Below are 15,605 nucleotides of genomic sequence, written 5' to 3'. Positions count from 1 at the left end.
TTATTCGATTTGATCAAGAACCAAGGTAGTCATCCATGCCTCTCGCTTCCCTCCTACCACGTGTGTAGAAAACTGCTGCATCAGTCACGTGCAGGTTTCATTCTTCACGATAAGTCTCACAGAAATCAAATGACTGAGTAGCAATGCCAAGGCTGTCCTGGTAAAATGATGACGTCTCTTTCAACTCCTCCTCCAACTCCTCCATCCCCACTCTGACTCAAGTCCTCAATTAGGTAGGTCAACCTCGAAATCCAATCACTGGTAATTTACCTTTGGTCTCCAGTATCCTGATCTCATCATCCGTCAGCGCAGGGCAGGGCTGGACGGGATTATATTCCATGTGAGAGGATCATAAACACAGGGTCCTGTGAGTGTGTGTGTGTGTGTGTGACCAAAGCCAACGGCATCCCCTCTTTGTGAGAAATGCAGCTCCTGATGTGCTGTACATGTGTGGTGCATTGTTGAGGCCTCTCCCCTTCCCTTTGGCTGTGACAGTTTGGAAATCATGCTAGATTCAATTTCATACCCCTGGCGCCTTGTGTTAAATTTATAGTGCAGTACTCAGCTTTAAAAATGACTAAAATATGGTAATGACACTGAATACATAAGGTTCAGATCCATTTATAGGCCTACTATACATGCTCCTCCTTCCTGTATTATTCCTGCATGGCTTGTTTTCCCTGAATCAACTAGTGATTTGTGATTGACAAGGATCCCGCGTCAGCATAATAATTGTATTCAGTCTCCATGGGGAAGCTGTATATCACAAGAATCAATTATAAGGAGGCTGCCAATATCTAATTCAAGGCAAACTCAGTGACAGCAGTGGGGTAATTGATTGTGATTACCTCCTCAGTATGGTCCCTCATTCTCCAGACACATCTCCGTATTGCTGACCTGTTCACTGTCATGCGGGGGAAGCCTGTGAAACCTTAAAGGGAAATCCCACCCTTATTCAAATTGCATTTACATTCTGCTGAGTGCTCTACGAGGAGAACTTGAACATGAGTCTAATAGCTCAGCCCTGTGCATTTGGAAAAAGACTGCCGGTGCTGCTCGACTGTCAGATGGCAGCTCCCTGAGGTCAGGGAAGCCTTTTACGGGGCATGCACCATGCAGTGAGAACCCTTGAAAGCCCTTGACCAAAGAAATGCCATTACTTGGCTGGTACACAGCCGTGTGCTTTTATACAAAGCAACCTGAGCCCTTTGTCAAATGCAGTCACAGAGTCTTCTGGCATACACATATTCTCTCTCCCTCTCTGTCTCCTTTTCTCTCACTCCCTTCCTTTTTCTCTTGCACTACCTTCATCAGATATTAGAGCCCAATGTGCTGCTTGATGGCACCTATGGTTCTCTCTGCCCTTAAATAAAGGTTAAGCATGAGAGGACTGACCTTTTCAGCAGGGTCAATCAAGCTAGGATTACACTTATCAGCAACAACAGCAGCGCACGCTTCGGTAGTATGGGCAAGCCCTTGCAGAATGGGAAAGATGGAAACTGAGAAGACATTACACCAAGAAAAACTGGTCCAAGAAAGCAGCAAAGAGGTGTTTAGAGAAAGTCACAAGTGAAGGAAGAGAGGTGGCGGAAAATATAGTGGCAGAGGAAAGCCCTGAGAGATAGAGTGATGTAAGGGATGCAGTCATGTAAGTTATGCCTCAGGATGCTGAGCTGGATCTTTGCAAACCTTTCTTAATGAATAATGAATGCAACGGTCAAAACAAAGAGGCCACGGGCTAATGCAGTGGCTTCTGCGTGTTACTGCAAGACTTTTGGTTGAGTGCCCCGTCACGTGAGAAGGAGGGGAAGGGGCAGGGAGTTATTCTGTGTCCGGTTCAATCCGGTGCTGGGCTTGTCACAGATGAGCGTCCAGGGGGAAAAGTGAGAAGTTCATGTCACAACAAGATGCTGCAAGCCCTTGTGCTGTAAATGTACACCTGCAGGAGCTTCCACCTGCAATACCCTTGGCTGAACTTCCATCCCACGTGTGTTTTGGAAATTTTATCAAAAACAGAATTACAAAAATTGCAGAGGTTGATCAAAGTCATATCTGGCAACAGCTTGGGAGCCTCTTTCATAATTGCTCTGTTCTGATTGAGTGTCTCCACAGCTTATAACCACTGGTAAAAGTTAAATTATATAATACATATAGTGGCAATCATATTTAGAAAAAAATATCAGATAGATGTTGCCATTGTTTCCTTACTCTATGCTATAATTTCTATTAATCCTGTAGAACGTGTCATCCTTGATATTGAGCCAGAAGGATTTGTGCTGCCCTGACCCTCTTCTGTTTACAATGAGTCACGGGTGTTGTTGTGCAGCAAATACACTTAGCACAAGCTCATACAAGGAAGCCATATCCAGATTGGTGGATTGCTGTGAGGAGACTGAATTACAGTGGTTTTTGCTTTTATATTTCCCTGTGTAAATGCATTACCATTACCAATCATCATTCCTTCAAATTTCCTCTTGGTGCATATAACTTGTAAATGTAGTTTGTAACCTGACTATGTTTTTCCACTGGAAGTGTCTTTTGTCAGCATGAAGGGGAATGCAATTAGATGCCTCAGATGCATTTCTTTATGTGTTCAGATAAGCACGACGATATGCAGAAAGTGTGTAATAAATATCAGGACCTCACCAATCGTTTGCAACTTGTGATTAAGCGAGAGCTTCAACGTTAACATATGAGTCAGGCTGTGTTCCTGGTATTGTACATTATTGCTATTAGTTGTTACATGGATGCCTACAGTGCTCAGTTTAAATAATATGTATAGTATAGTTTGCAGCAACATCTTTTTATTTTGATTTGTGCTCATGTAAAGCTTCTAGATAAGCTTTTCAGAATATTAACAATCTCATGTGTATAGCTGTAACAAACCATCACTTTAAGAGACAAAAAATTCCCCTATTTAGGTTTGCTTCACTTTAGAGTCCATTCAGTCTGGGCAGCCCTGGAAAATAATGGCCGCAGATTCAGAGCATTTTAAAGAGATCAGTTTTTCTACTTGCCAGACATTTCAAGTTGGCTTTTCTATCTCTCCCCCCCTCCTCCCTACATTAGCCATGTCCAGCCTTGTGCTTGCTTTTAATGTGGATGTGCACCATTACTCTTTCCCTTATCTAATAATCTAGTCTAGCTAGTGGGAATGCTAAGCAATGGGCCTGTAGGGATGCAGACTTGTGCTGTTTGGTCCTCCCACGCTTAGGAGCAGCCAAAGTCAGTCCAGTACAGACACTGTTGATGATGATGGCACAATATGAGGAAGCTGTAGCATAATAAGGTACTGTAACAGACACATTTTACCATTTTCATCTGTCTCAATGCAGTTCAGCCACAAATGCACACTGCTTATTTTGTTTTGTTGATTCATTTGTAGAATCGTGGACATGTGACACAGCAGAAGTGACAATATAAATGCGTAGCTATAAGTGTGACAGGATCAAATTCAATTAGTACACTGTTGTGCTGTAACTCCACAGCCTCTTACTCTCCATCCGTCTGTTTCCTTTCAGGCTTTTACAGCACTGAAGCAAGCATTTGGCCTTTTGTTTGTACTGATGTAGTTTCTGATAGTGGGAGAGTCAAAGATGAAGGGAGGTAGGGATTGGGGAAGTGAGGGAGAGGCCTTTAGTCAGCATTATGTCAAGTCTACAAAATGTGCCCGCATGGGTCAAATTCAAGCAGGAGGTCCGCTACCTTGTGTTTCATTATCATCCTTTCATCTCTGCATGGATTGTGGTCAGTCTTCAGAAGGTTAAATAAATAGGCCTTGGCGTTTTATGGAAGAAATGTTCTCATCTTGTTTGGCAAATGGATTTCACGTATTTTAGTTATTTTGTGAAAAGCCTGCGCACTGGATGCTGACCTTGACTGTTGAAATCAGATTTTGATGTTTGTGGGTCTCCAGTCATATTCATAAGCCTGTTTCAGTGCTTTTAAGTCAGTTATTTCTCTCAAGGGGATGCCTCTGTGCAACCTGTAGGAGTTATTATTGTATTACATTATCTTATTTGGCCTTTAGGAAGTCATCAGGATGTATTACAGGGGAGGAGTTTGTCATTTAGGTAGAGCACACCTTCTCCCCTCCTGCAGTTTCCTAGTTACATAAGCCTTCCACCCTCTAATCAGTACAGCCTAGCATTTAGGCACCAGCACCTAAATCCTCTTTACCCCGCAATCATAATCAGATAAGAGTGAACCTCCTAGATTATAGGTGGCATGAGTTCTTATAGTCCCTGCATTGGCGGAGGCAGCAGCATTTATCGTCTGGACGTACCCCTGTCCACTGCTGTCTTTCTTTTCTCTCTATAAGTCACCTGCAACATAAGGATTATCTTAAGTTGAAATCAGTTCTGTAATGATTATGTTCAGAAATGGTTATTATGCAATATTGGGGGTGAAAGGAAATTGGAAGCTTTATATGGGCACAGGCACTTTACTTGCTAACTCCCTGAACTAATTCCACTCCTTCAAAATGCACCATGGTGTCAGTTTCATACCTTGTATGCTCTAGCTGTTTCATTTGTTTAAAGCCTTCTATTATTTTCATGAAAAGTGGCTGATTTGTTGTAGACAGCGAATACTCACTAGTTTGTTCCGCTATTTACTCACTCTAAACACAAATTTCCTCATATGGACAACAACCTGCATGAGTGGTGTAAGCAGTGGATAGAGCACTTTCCACTCTCCACAGTTGTGTTAGTGCTGTTTGAATTTATAGTTATGTTACTAAGCAGCAAATATCAACTTTCATAACAGTAGCGTCACACACTTACCAGGATTGTGATATCTGTTGATTGTGTAATACTAAAATCACTTTAAAATCTATGAAATTGTGTCTTGTAGTTTAATTCTTAGCACTGGGTGTGTTTACATTATATTCAGTGAGTTTACACTCATGCTGTGGCTGCATTTGATTTCTGCTGAAAGTGTTGATGCACCACTATATATACAAAAAAAAATGTGTGTGGCAAAAAATACGCAAGGGAGACATTAAATCAACAGTTCATCACACAAAAGCAATTTTAATTTTGTCAGATTATCTCTCACTGTTAAGAGGCTGACTAGATCTCATTTGGGTTTTACAGCAGAGGTATCCCAGGGTCATATGTAAAATGAAGAGCAGGTTAGGACACTGCAGCCCTTTATTGATCTAACTAAAGCGTTTGAATGTGTGAGTTGAAAGGGAACGTTTGAAGTGAGGCAAAAGAAGTTGTGGAAGACGAAGCAAGAGAAATCTATTGATGCAGCTGACTCTTAAAATTGATCTGTAGAAATCACGCTGTTGTACATTTTTAATTATTTCAGAAATACTCATGATCGATGTGTGCAGTAATTGCAAAACACACCTCCATCCTCTTCTCACGTTTTGCTTTGCTCTGCACAAATAACCCACTGCTGGTTTCTTCCATTTTCATGATTACCAGTGGGAACTTGCATGCAGAGGAATTACAGTGTGGATGCAGCTCAGTGGCAGTGGTGTCCCAGCAGAGCCCACTGGTCTGTCTTAAGGCTTATTGCACTTGACCATGCACGCAGTGATTCGTGAATGAAGATATCATTAAATGAAACTCATGAGGCACGACTAATCTGCACTATGTTATCCGCACACTTAAAGGAATAGAGAAGCGAGAGAACAGCAGGAAAAAGTGGATTCAATGGTACTTCAGGGGAACAAGAAAAACTCACTTTAACACAAGTCTAGTATAAACCACATGGCTAATACAAGCCAAGGCTAATGAGTGGCCAGATGGTGTGAGAAGCCTGATGGCTGAAGTCTCATTAGTAATTCTACTGTCATCCCCAGAATACACCCTCACATTTCCTAAGTGAACAAACCTGTTATGACTAGGGCTGCTACTAAGTATTATTTTCATAATCAATTAATCTGTCAGTTTTTTTCAAGTCATCATTTAGTGTATAAAATCTTAATTTCCCAGAGGTGAGATCTTCAGATTGCTTGTTTTGCCCGACCAGTGGTCCAAAACCCAAAGATATTAATATTAATACATTTTGTTATGATATAAAACAGAAAATTGCAATCCCTCACATTTCAGAAGCCAGAACTAGTGAATGTCTGGCATTTTGTCTTGATAAATTACTTGAACGATTCATCAGTGATGATTCCTGTCCCAACAACTCCACATACACATATGAAAGTGTTTTTGTTGATCTATCCTCAGCTCATACTCTAACTTACTTGCAATATCTGGTTTTTTGGCCACTTCACAAGCTGTGAACACTGACACTTTTAAGTTGAGATGGCGATTGTTGGCAAACAGTTGTCTGCTGCAGCTGGGGCGCTGCACAGTGGCTGCCCACTGCTCCTAATACTAGGATGGGTTAAATGCAGAGAATGAATTTCACTATGATTGTGTATGTGACAATAAGCTTGATTTGATTTGAAAAGCTTAGCATAGAGCTAACGCGAACTGCAGAGCTGGGAATTATTTCTCTGTTGTTTCATCATTACGAGCAAACCCTCTCGTAGTGAGAGGGTTCTCGCATAAAAGTAGTCATGTGATCCATTATTTATAGAATAATAGCCTCTAAGCCTTTAAGTAAGCATTATTAATTTTCCTTAGCCTATCATTTCTTGTGTTACTTTCTATGAGTTGCACACATCATGCCTATTCAGTCTGCAAAAAGTCCAGGAGATGTAAATTGGCAAAGAGCCCCAGGTCTGAGCAGCATCAGAGTGAGACATAAATCCCGCTGAAGGCTGGGAGTGGCTGTGGACCAGCAGCGAGCGGCAGCGCTGGCTGGCACTGCCAGCTTGAGTGACACTCTGGGTAAGAGGCTAATGTGTTGCTTCCTCCTCCTGCCTTCCTCATCTCCTCCCTGTCCTCCTGCTCATTGCCTCCACCTCTGCCTCTCGTGAGGTTTGCTCGCCCTGTCTCTTGCTGTTTTCCTTGTCCCAGAAGGCATCAGAAATAGGGGGAGATGGGTAGAAAAGTCATCATTCTAAATGCTATGAACACCAGGTCTCTATTACATGCTTCGGTGAACCCCCTTCACACACAAACACACACTATGCACTCACAGCTCACAGTCAGTTTTTCACAGCTCAGCACATGCATACAATAATACACACTTTATGCCCTCGGTAAGTACAGCACACAAACAGGCGTGCCCATGTGTAGACACACACACACACGCACCTCTTTATCAGCGAACCTTCAAATACTGCTGAGCCAGCTTTCTGTGGGTGCCACAACACAGCGAGTGCCACGCTGTTGTCTCCCTCACTCTCCCCATGCCATCTCTCTTTCATTATCCTTCACCTCCTCTTCTTTCCCTGTTTACCACCCCAGCTGCTTTCATAGCCTCCCTTTACATTTTATATCACCAGCACCCTGCAATCCTCCATTTCCTCTTATAATTCCGACTTCCTGCACCCTTTCATCTCTCTGCTCTGTTTCCCCCTCTGCATTTCTGTCTTTATTTACTCGCAGGGTGAAAGCTGAATTGTGATCCTGCTTACCGTTCCATCTTGGAAGCATTAATATGAGAGTGCATTGGTATTCATTGTGGTGTGTTTACATTTGGCTCTATATCAGTCATGTTTATGATTTAGTACCACTGGTCAGAGAAGCACTTCCTCAGGTGAGCCCACTTCCTGTGTGTCCACAGCTGCATCACGGAGGTGCTCTGCTGCTTCTTGATAGAAAAATTGAGTGGCTTTACATACAATAAATATATCTAGGCACCTTGAAAAATGACTGGTGGAGAAGGAAAACCAAGTGATGAATATTGAGAATCCTCACTAACAAAAGGGATATCCTTTGGTGACAGAGTCCTGGCAGTCTCCCCTGACCAAGAAAAGCCCTCCAAGGAGCTCTTGAAAGAAAAAAAAAGGAATGTGTAATCAACTTAATTTTACTTGGTTCCTCAGAAATGCTATGTTTGCGTAGTTTCCATGGTGACCATGGTGTGCCATGGTGACTTATCAACACCCAGGGAGCAATTCATCTCTACAGGCTGTGAGAGAGGCAGAGCAGCTGGTACCTCAGCCCCCACAACCAACCCCTAATGCAAATCTAAGGGAAACACTTGTGCTGTACATCATCAGCACAATTCAGGTCTCACTGACTTCAGCTTGCCCTCAGATTTCTTTTTCACTGGGATGATTTTCTTTTTCCCAATTAAGTGCTTTTGGTAATTTTCCGCTTGTGTCATTTCTACCAAATGCTTTAATAGTTCTTACTGACACTGAAATTACCTCCTATTGTGCAGCTGAGTGTTCAAATAAGTTCAAAAAGTCATATTCAGAGCAGTAGCTGCTGTGATATGATGAGCGTAAATTACTATCAATTTTAATTGTGCCCAAGATGTAAGTCTGTTTGAGACTGAAGAGAAGTGAGGAAAGAAGCGGGCAAGTTGGGTTTGTGTTTATGTGAAAGAAAGAAAGAAGAAGAATGGTGTCTCTGCCTTTCTTGGCCAATCAGAGGGTCTCGGGAGCATCAGCAGCAGAACAGGGACTTGATTAATTAAAAACCTCTGCTCTATGGAGGAATCTCTGAGGAGGTATAAGAGAAAGGAGACAGATAGCAGTGGGAGGTTGCAAAAGGTTGAAGCCACTTGTTAGCCATTGCCTCATGGATACTGGGTGACAAAGCAGAAGTTATTGTGATTGGGCAAACACATTTCTTCACATTTGCTCTCATCACCACCACCTCCTCCTCCTCCCCAGTCTTGAGCTTTTCCTGTCTTTTTCCTATTTTAGCTCCTCTGTTGGACCGCCTCCATTTTCATACACCGTCTTCCCCTCTTTCTTGCTCCGCTTTTCTCTTGTGTCATCATGCTGTTGGCGTCACTGTGGGCTGTGCTGCCAGCTGTTTGCTGTCTCCCTGCACCCCAGGAAGTGACAGAAGAAGTTATTTATCTCCTGCTCGTTGTTGTGTATGTGAGCCTCCCACATCTTCTGCTGAGCCACAGGAGTTCCTCTGTGCTGACCATAGTAACTTTGCCTTGCTTCAAATGCTTTAATGCACCATAAATTTCAGTTTTCCTATATCTGACATCCATTATGCAAAAAGTGCATCTTAAATAGTGTATTCTCATATTCAGTCACAAAGGTTATTCTAAATATTTGACCATTTCTGTCTGTGGCAGGAGCAGCAGGCTGGTTTCAAGGCTTTTGTTACTTGAATTTTCTAAAGATATGTGCCAATTTTGCTATGCTAGCGACCAGATCTAAGGATGGCAATGTCAGTCTGTTGTTCTGTCCACCACTTTGGAGAGACTGAAATATCTCAACAACTACTGGATGAATGATGACTAATGACATTCCCATCACCCTCAGCTGTGCTTTGTGTTTACCGCTAATTAGCAAATGTTAGCATGCTAACGTGCTAAACTAAGATGGTGAACATAGTAAACACACCTGCTTAACATCTGCATATTAGCATTTTCATTGCGAGTATGTTAGCATGCTGATGTTTAGCATTTAGCTGTGCCTAGTACAGCCTCACAAAGCCACTAGCATATTTTGATTAAAAACAGGTAAAAAAAAAACATCATGTTGGATTACACCATAGTGTTGTTATTACTAATTTGTACACTCATTTTAAGAAAAAACATTTTACAAAAAGTTTGATTAAATCATTAAATTTAGTGCAGTTCCTCTAGGCAACAGGGTCCCGTCCAGTTACTGAAACCTTTCTGTAACCCAAAGGTCACAGCTTTAATCCCCCTAACAGCTACTGTGTGAAAAATTAGACAAAAATGAATAGCTTTAAATGCTCTATTCACCCCACTCTTCCTAAACCATTCAGTTTTCATCATCGTCAAACACATCACTAAATGTGCCCTCAACTGGAACTGTCCATCTGTGTGTCTAGTCAGGCGAAGTAACAAGAGGCATTGATACAGTCCTTTAGCTCCCTAGTGTGATTGTAATCAGCTTACTGTCATTGGAGGAAAGGACCCAAATGGCCCGAGGGCACACAGGGACGAAAACGCACACTCAGATCATGTGACCTGTGTCAATGTCAGGAAGTCAAGTAGTGGGCCAAAAGATCAGCATCTGACACATCAGAAAGGTCACACAGCCTTCTGGGTTTCTCTGGTGTATGTGCAGATGTGGGTCTGGTCCACTGTCTGTAGTCAAACCTTTAAAATAAGTGTGTGTATATGTGTCTTCCAAATTAAAAAAGAATGGTAACTCTGGACCTCTTCTGAAGTGTTGTCAGACACATCACAGCATAGTGTTGTGTTATGGGGTTGTGTTATGGGGTACTGTACTACAGCTAAAGAGGGATCTGTCCACCTTCACTGCAGGATCAGGGAAGAATTTGGTCTGTTGGGTGCTGACATTTGGTTGAAGCCTTGCTAATCGATAGGATGACTCTCAGGTATTGACTGGTGTGCTGAAAGGCCCACCTGTCTCTTTGTATTTGGGAGTACAGGGTTGTAGTATGCACACTGCAAGTGTAAACCAAGAAACACCGTTGGTCAAGCACACTATGGCTGTACTTGTGCTTTGTTGTTTCAGTCCCTCAGCTCCAGCAGATATTGTGTATTTACAGTATGTCTGGATTCTTATTTTTCTGAACTCTGCTACTTTTACAGCAGCTCAGCTCTTTTCTTTATGCCTGTCTGTGATTCACCTTCAGTGACAGTTGGTTCTCTTTATCCCCTTCTTTGATTATCCACATCTCTGGTGTGAAATATGCTTGTTCACCTCTTCTTTTCTGCCCTTCATCTTACCCTAGTGTCCTCCGATTAGTCACCCTTGCACCCAAACCACTTGTTTCCTCTTAAGTCTCCTCTCTTCTTTCTTACCAGACACTCTTTCATATAAAACTAGTAAAAATATATGGGACTTCTCCACTTAATTTTCAATTTATGCTGGCATACAAATCAGCCAAATCCACTAGAAGTCTGCGTTCTGCCCTGCATCTGGACTTACCGGTTCTGGCCACTGTTTCTGGCACTGGCCCAACTAAAGATTTTTAAAGTATACTTGTTTTGCAATAAATCCCCCTTAAGTAGTGTGACAGTATCTAAAGGCCACCTAGCACTTGTATGCATCCCTAGTTTTCGCTTCCTGTTCCAAGGTATTGAATAAGGTGTCTGAAGCCGAATAACAATACTAATGTTGATGGATGACTGTTGATACAAGGCAAAGTAGCACCGGCCTTTGTCACATTTTAAGTGTTGCTATTCTCGCCTTTTTGAGTGGTTGCTTTCCCCTGCTATACAGTAAGTGGTCTTGCTCTATTTAGATCACACTAATACCGCTTTAAAACTGCATTAATGTCGCCATAAAAGTCATCTTATGCCACAGATAGACATCATAAAGCTTAGTATTAAAACTGCTTAACACTTAGAGGCAGATGTAAAGGAAAGCTCGCCTCTAAAAATAACAACAAGACGGCCAGTCCCACCACTTTACAACACATGTGTGAACAACAATTTGTAATCATGCAGAGAATAAAATCTGAAAATCTAGATTTTCTCTTCACTGGTTAGTCTCTGGGAATATGGGGAGAGATTAGGAGGTCTCATTTAAACACATAGCTGCATTACGAATGGGTAAAGGCTAATGCGGATTATAATGTGAAGCATTAAATCGGGTAAGGCAGTGATTCATCCACCCTTGGATGCGTGATTCATCTTCTCTGTTATTACTTCAATATGTATTTATTCCCTTTCTTCACATGTCACAGCTGATGAAACCCTGGCCTTTAATCTTTGTTAAATTCAGCCGCGACAATGTGGTATTTTAAAAAGTGACACACATCCAGGGTGACCTTTTGGTGTGTATGTATGGGTATGTACTGTATGTCTCAGAAGACATATTTTTAAGTAGTCTCAAGCACAAGAGTACATACACACAGATACCGTATTATGCACAGACACCACTGACTGAGGAATATTCAAACAAGAAAGAGGAAAGACAAAAAAGATAACATGGTGTCAGTTTCATTTCCATTCCTTAGACAACAATTTCATTCACTTGAAAGATTATTTTCTCTCTCAGGCAGCTGAAGAACTACAGGGATGTATTCATCAAAAGATTAACATTTATCTGTATTTTCTTTGACATGTCAATTTATTTAACATCAAAACATGTATTTATTATTTGTTTTTGTCTCTCATTCCTCCACTTGAGATCCACTCCTTCACTTTGCTCTTATATCTCTGAGTTTTCCACCAAATTTACAGGTTTACACAGCTGATGGATCTCCTCAGAGTTGGAGGAATGTGTCTGGAGAAACAGCACACACTCTGGCAGTGGAAAGTTGTGACAGAGGAATTTTGTTTATGTTTAATAGTTTAAAAGTTTCATAAATATTAATTTAAAAATGTTTACCATTTCGCCATGTTTAAGAGGTGCGCCGATTTAATCATGGCAGTGTAATTTGTCTTACTGAACACAAGAAAATTCCACAAATGACTCTTTCCTAATTGAAAGCCCAAGTCTGTCTTCTTGCTAGGATTAACTCTGGTGTCGAGAGGTATAAATCCAGCCTCCTGTCTGTCTGACTGACGGGCAGACACACCTCCAACCTGATGTGCTGCTACCCTAATCCCGTCTGACGACACTACAGAGTCAGAGGACAGAAATGAACTGCCCTGTTACATTGTGTCAGCTGTGACATCCTGCCTGCCTGCCTGCCTGTCATTGCAACAATCACGTACTCATGACGATGGTGAATCAATTAGCATTTCTGGAACATATCAGATTAAGGCTAAACAGGGCCAAAGGCGGGCTCATTAAAATGGTTGTCTGTTTTAGCGTGTCTGATAGAAGGCCAAGCAGAGGCTTAATGGGGCAGGGTTAGAGTTGTTGAGGCACACTGTGGATTGCCGGGGTTCACAGCCTAATCTGGAGAGATTGGCTTTTGTCTCCAGCCTGGACCTGGATGTGTATGTACATACATGTCCATTTGGATTTGAGTATGTGATAATGTGTGTGTTTACATGCATGTGTGCCCACATTTCTGCCTGTTTTCAGGTGGGCAGCCTGCATGCCTGCAGAAACAGGTAGTGTGTAAGAGTCATGCCGTTGGTCCCCATAGGGACCTGCACTGAAAGATACAGTGTATGCAGCCTGCAGATTACATTAGTGCACACTGCATACATGTATATATATATAGTGCGTGTGTATGTTTACATGACTGTGTAGGACTGCAAATGCAGCACACTGTAGCCAGCCATATAGAACATTGCATGAGCAGCATCATGCAAAGCACGATGCAGCAAGTGTGGAGCTAAATTCACAAGAATACATTAAATACCATCTCAATAGTAAATGTCAAACAAATTTCCCTTTAGTTCTTTGTCCTTTAGATTAAACATGAGCTCTGGTTGAGCGAGCATTTTGCTGAGACAGTTTTTCTTTTCTATAAATAGTATGATAATGAAATCTCCAATCTTATCAGCCGCAGATATCTGCTCTGTGCTCTGACAAAGCTCTCATTTGTATCTGGTAGCACCAGCAAAGCACTACTCTAAAGGAGGAGTTAGTAAGGGAGGTGTACTTTGATATGAAATATTGATAGCCAAGACATTTACTTGAATTGCAACAGTGCTCGCAGACAGAAACAGGGAGCTTTGGCTAAAGAAAATGAAAGATAGAGCAAGGGCTGGGAAATACCATAGACAGAGAGAGAGAGAGCGAGAGAGAGAGAGGTGAGCCTCTGTGTGTCAGAGTAACAGACTGCAGCAGTTGGAGGGATAAAAGCACATTATGTAGAAGTGCGGTAGACACAGCTTCACAGGGTTGGCGCTTTGGTTAAGGTTGTGACTCTGTGACCATAACAGGGACAGTGCTCCTATCCACAAGATTTTTACTGATAGCTTCAGGGCTCCTCTCCACTCCTCTCCTCTACTGCCTGCAACTGCAGCCAGACTGCCTCACAGATTGTTTGTTGCTAGGCCACATAGAAGACTGAATATGGAAGAAAAACACAATACTGAGGTACAATAGTTCCTTAATCATTTCCAAACTCTATTTATTTGATGTTTGGTTTAATCCAAGACCTTCATCAATATTGCTGTCAAACGAAATAAAGTTGTATTTGTATTTATTTTAGCTGGCGACTCCCCCGCTTCCTCTTGGCCACTGCAGATTGAGGTCAATGTTAATGACCATGTGTGTTCAGCCTGTGCCTTGAAGTGTACCACTATTTGAAAAGCACATGTTCCACTCTTGATTTGTGCATTTCCTCAGCCATGAGTGGATGTACAGTAATCTCCCATCTTACATGTCTCCCCTTCTTCACATGAACATATTTACATTTGCATTTAGCTGACTATGCTGAAAGTATGACAGGGTGTAATTTACAGTAGTACAAACAGAGCCACATAGCAAAGTCAAGTTGTCAGGTTCAGTTTGGGACTGGGACACTGACTTGTACCTGCGCCCAGTCCATACATTTATTGATGCCATAACACACCAGAACATCAATTCTTTAAAGCCCATTTTAATTCCTCTCATTCATTTCTTCATCTCTTTCCAACCTGCTACTTTATCTCTTTTTCTCTTCTTTTTCTTCCCTTGATGCCAATCCCTTTTTCTGGCCTCTATTTGCTTCCACCCACACGCCCACCCACTATCCTCTGCTCCTGTATTCAGCAGAGAAAACTGCCCTGCATTTTACTTCTCCCCTGTGGAGGACACTATATGTAATCTCTATCATCCAAAACAATATGTTACGTTTGTACTTAGCGCTAGTTAATGTTTCATGCAATTGTACCCGACCATTTTTCTTGTTTTTTGTTTTTTTAAATGTGATCCTGTTTGTGTGATTGCATCCCCTACCCCTTAGTGAACTCAGGCCCACAGGCACGTGCGGAAAGAGTGCAAATCATCACACCATCTAATCTGACACCACCGCGTAAGACAACTTAGGCAAATTAGCAAGTGAGCCGCTGCTAATCTGGCATAAACATAGAGTGGGCTATTTAAAGTTCGATTTCCACTGCGATAAGTCAAATTAAGCGCAGCAACAGAAGTGTATGGATATCACTTTATCATCCTGAAAACATAATCCCTTCTATGTGTAGTCATGCAAGAGGCAGAGATTGAGGGGAGTTGGGGGTTGGATGGGTGTAACTGTGTATTAATAAGCTCATGGAACTCTGGCTTGAGCAGAGTAAAAGGAAAATACAGCATACTTCTGGAGATATGGGAAGGTGATGGAGAGGGAATGACCGTGGTTGGCTTTGATAGTGATGGATGGCAACTTGTGATTTATGCTTCTGGTTAAAACAGAGAGTTTTTTTCAAAAAACATTCAGAGAGAATATGAAACTCGTCTGGGGTTAAAGTTGAAGCAGCTTCAAAGGAGGCAGCGGGAGTGCTCGCCTCAGATAGTGGGGTGTTAAAACACAATACACTCCCACACAACTGCTTCCAAGAAACTGAACAACCCAGTGAAAGTGTTTACTTTATTCCAAAATACACTCTCAGGCTACTAGAATATGTTTATGAGGTTGTGTCAATATATGTGAGTGTGGTGTACACATTTCTCTGAGCCCTATCACTACTCACAGTACCACTGATTAGCATTTAATCAAGACTTTTTGCTGCTTTCATTTGACTGTAATATAATCATGCTGTACCCCCATGCAGGGCCGTATCAT

General features: G+C 42.0%; 1 protein-coding gene across 1 annotated transcript in view; it reads left to right on the top strand.

Moving 5' to 3' along the window:
* The window catches only part of kcnb2b (potassium voltage-gated channel subfamily B member 2b), a 79,375-nt gene that overhangs the window by 3,199 nt on the left and 60,571 nt on the right, over positions 1-15,605 (top strand). The window lies entirely within an intron of this gene.

The sequence above is a fragment of the Siniperca chuatsi genome, linkage group LG19 (assembly GCF_020085105.1).
Source record: "Siniperca chuatsi isolate FFG_IHB_CAS linkage group LG19, ASM2008510v1, whole genome shotgun sequence".
Taxonomy (NCBI): Eukaryota; Metazoa; Chordata; class Actinopteri; order Centrarchiformes; family Sinipercidae; genus Siniperca; species Siniperca chuatsi.
The sequence above is the reverse complement of the archived record's forward strand: the minus strand, read 5'-3'. Positions and strand labels throughout refer to the sequence as shown.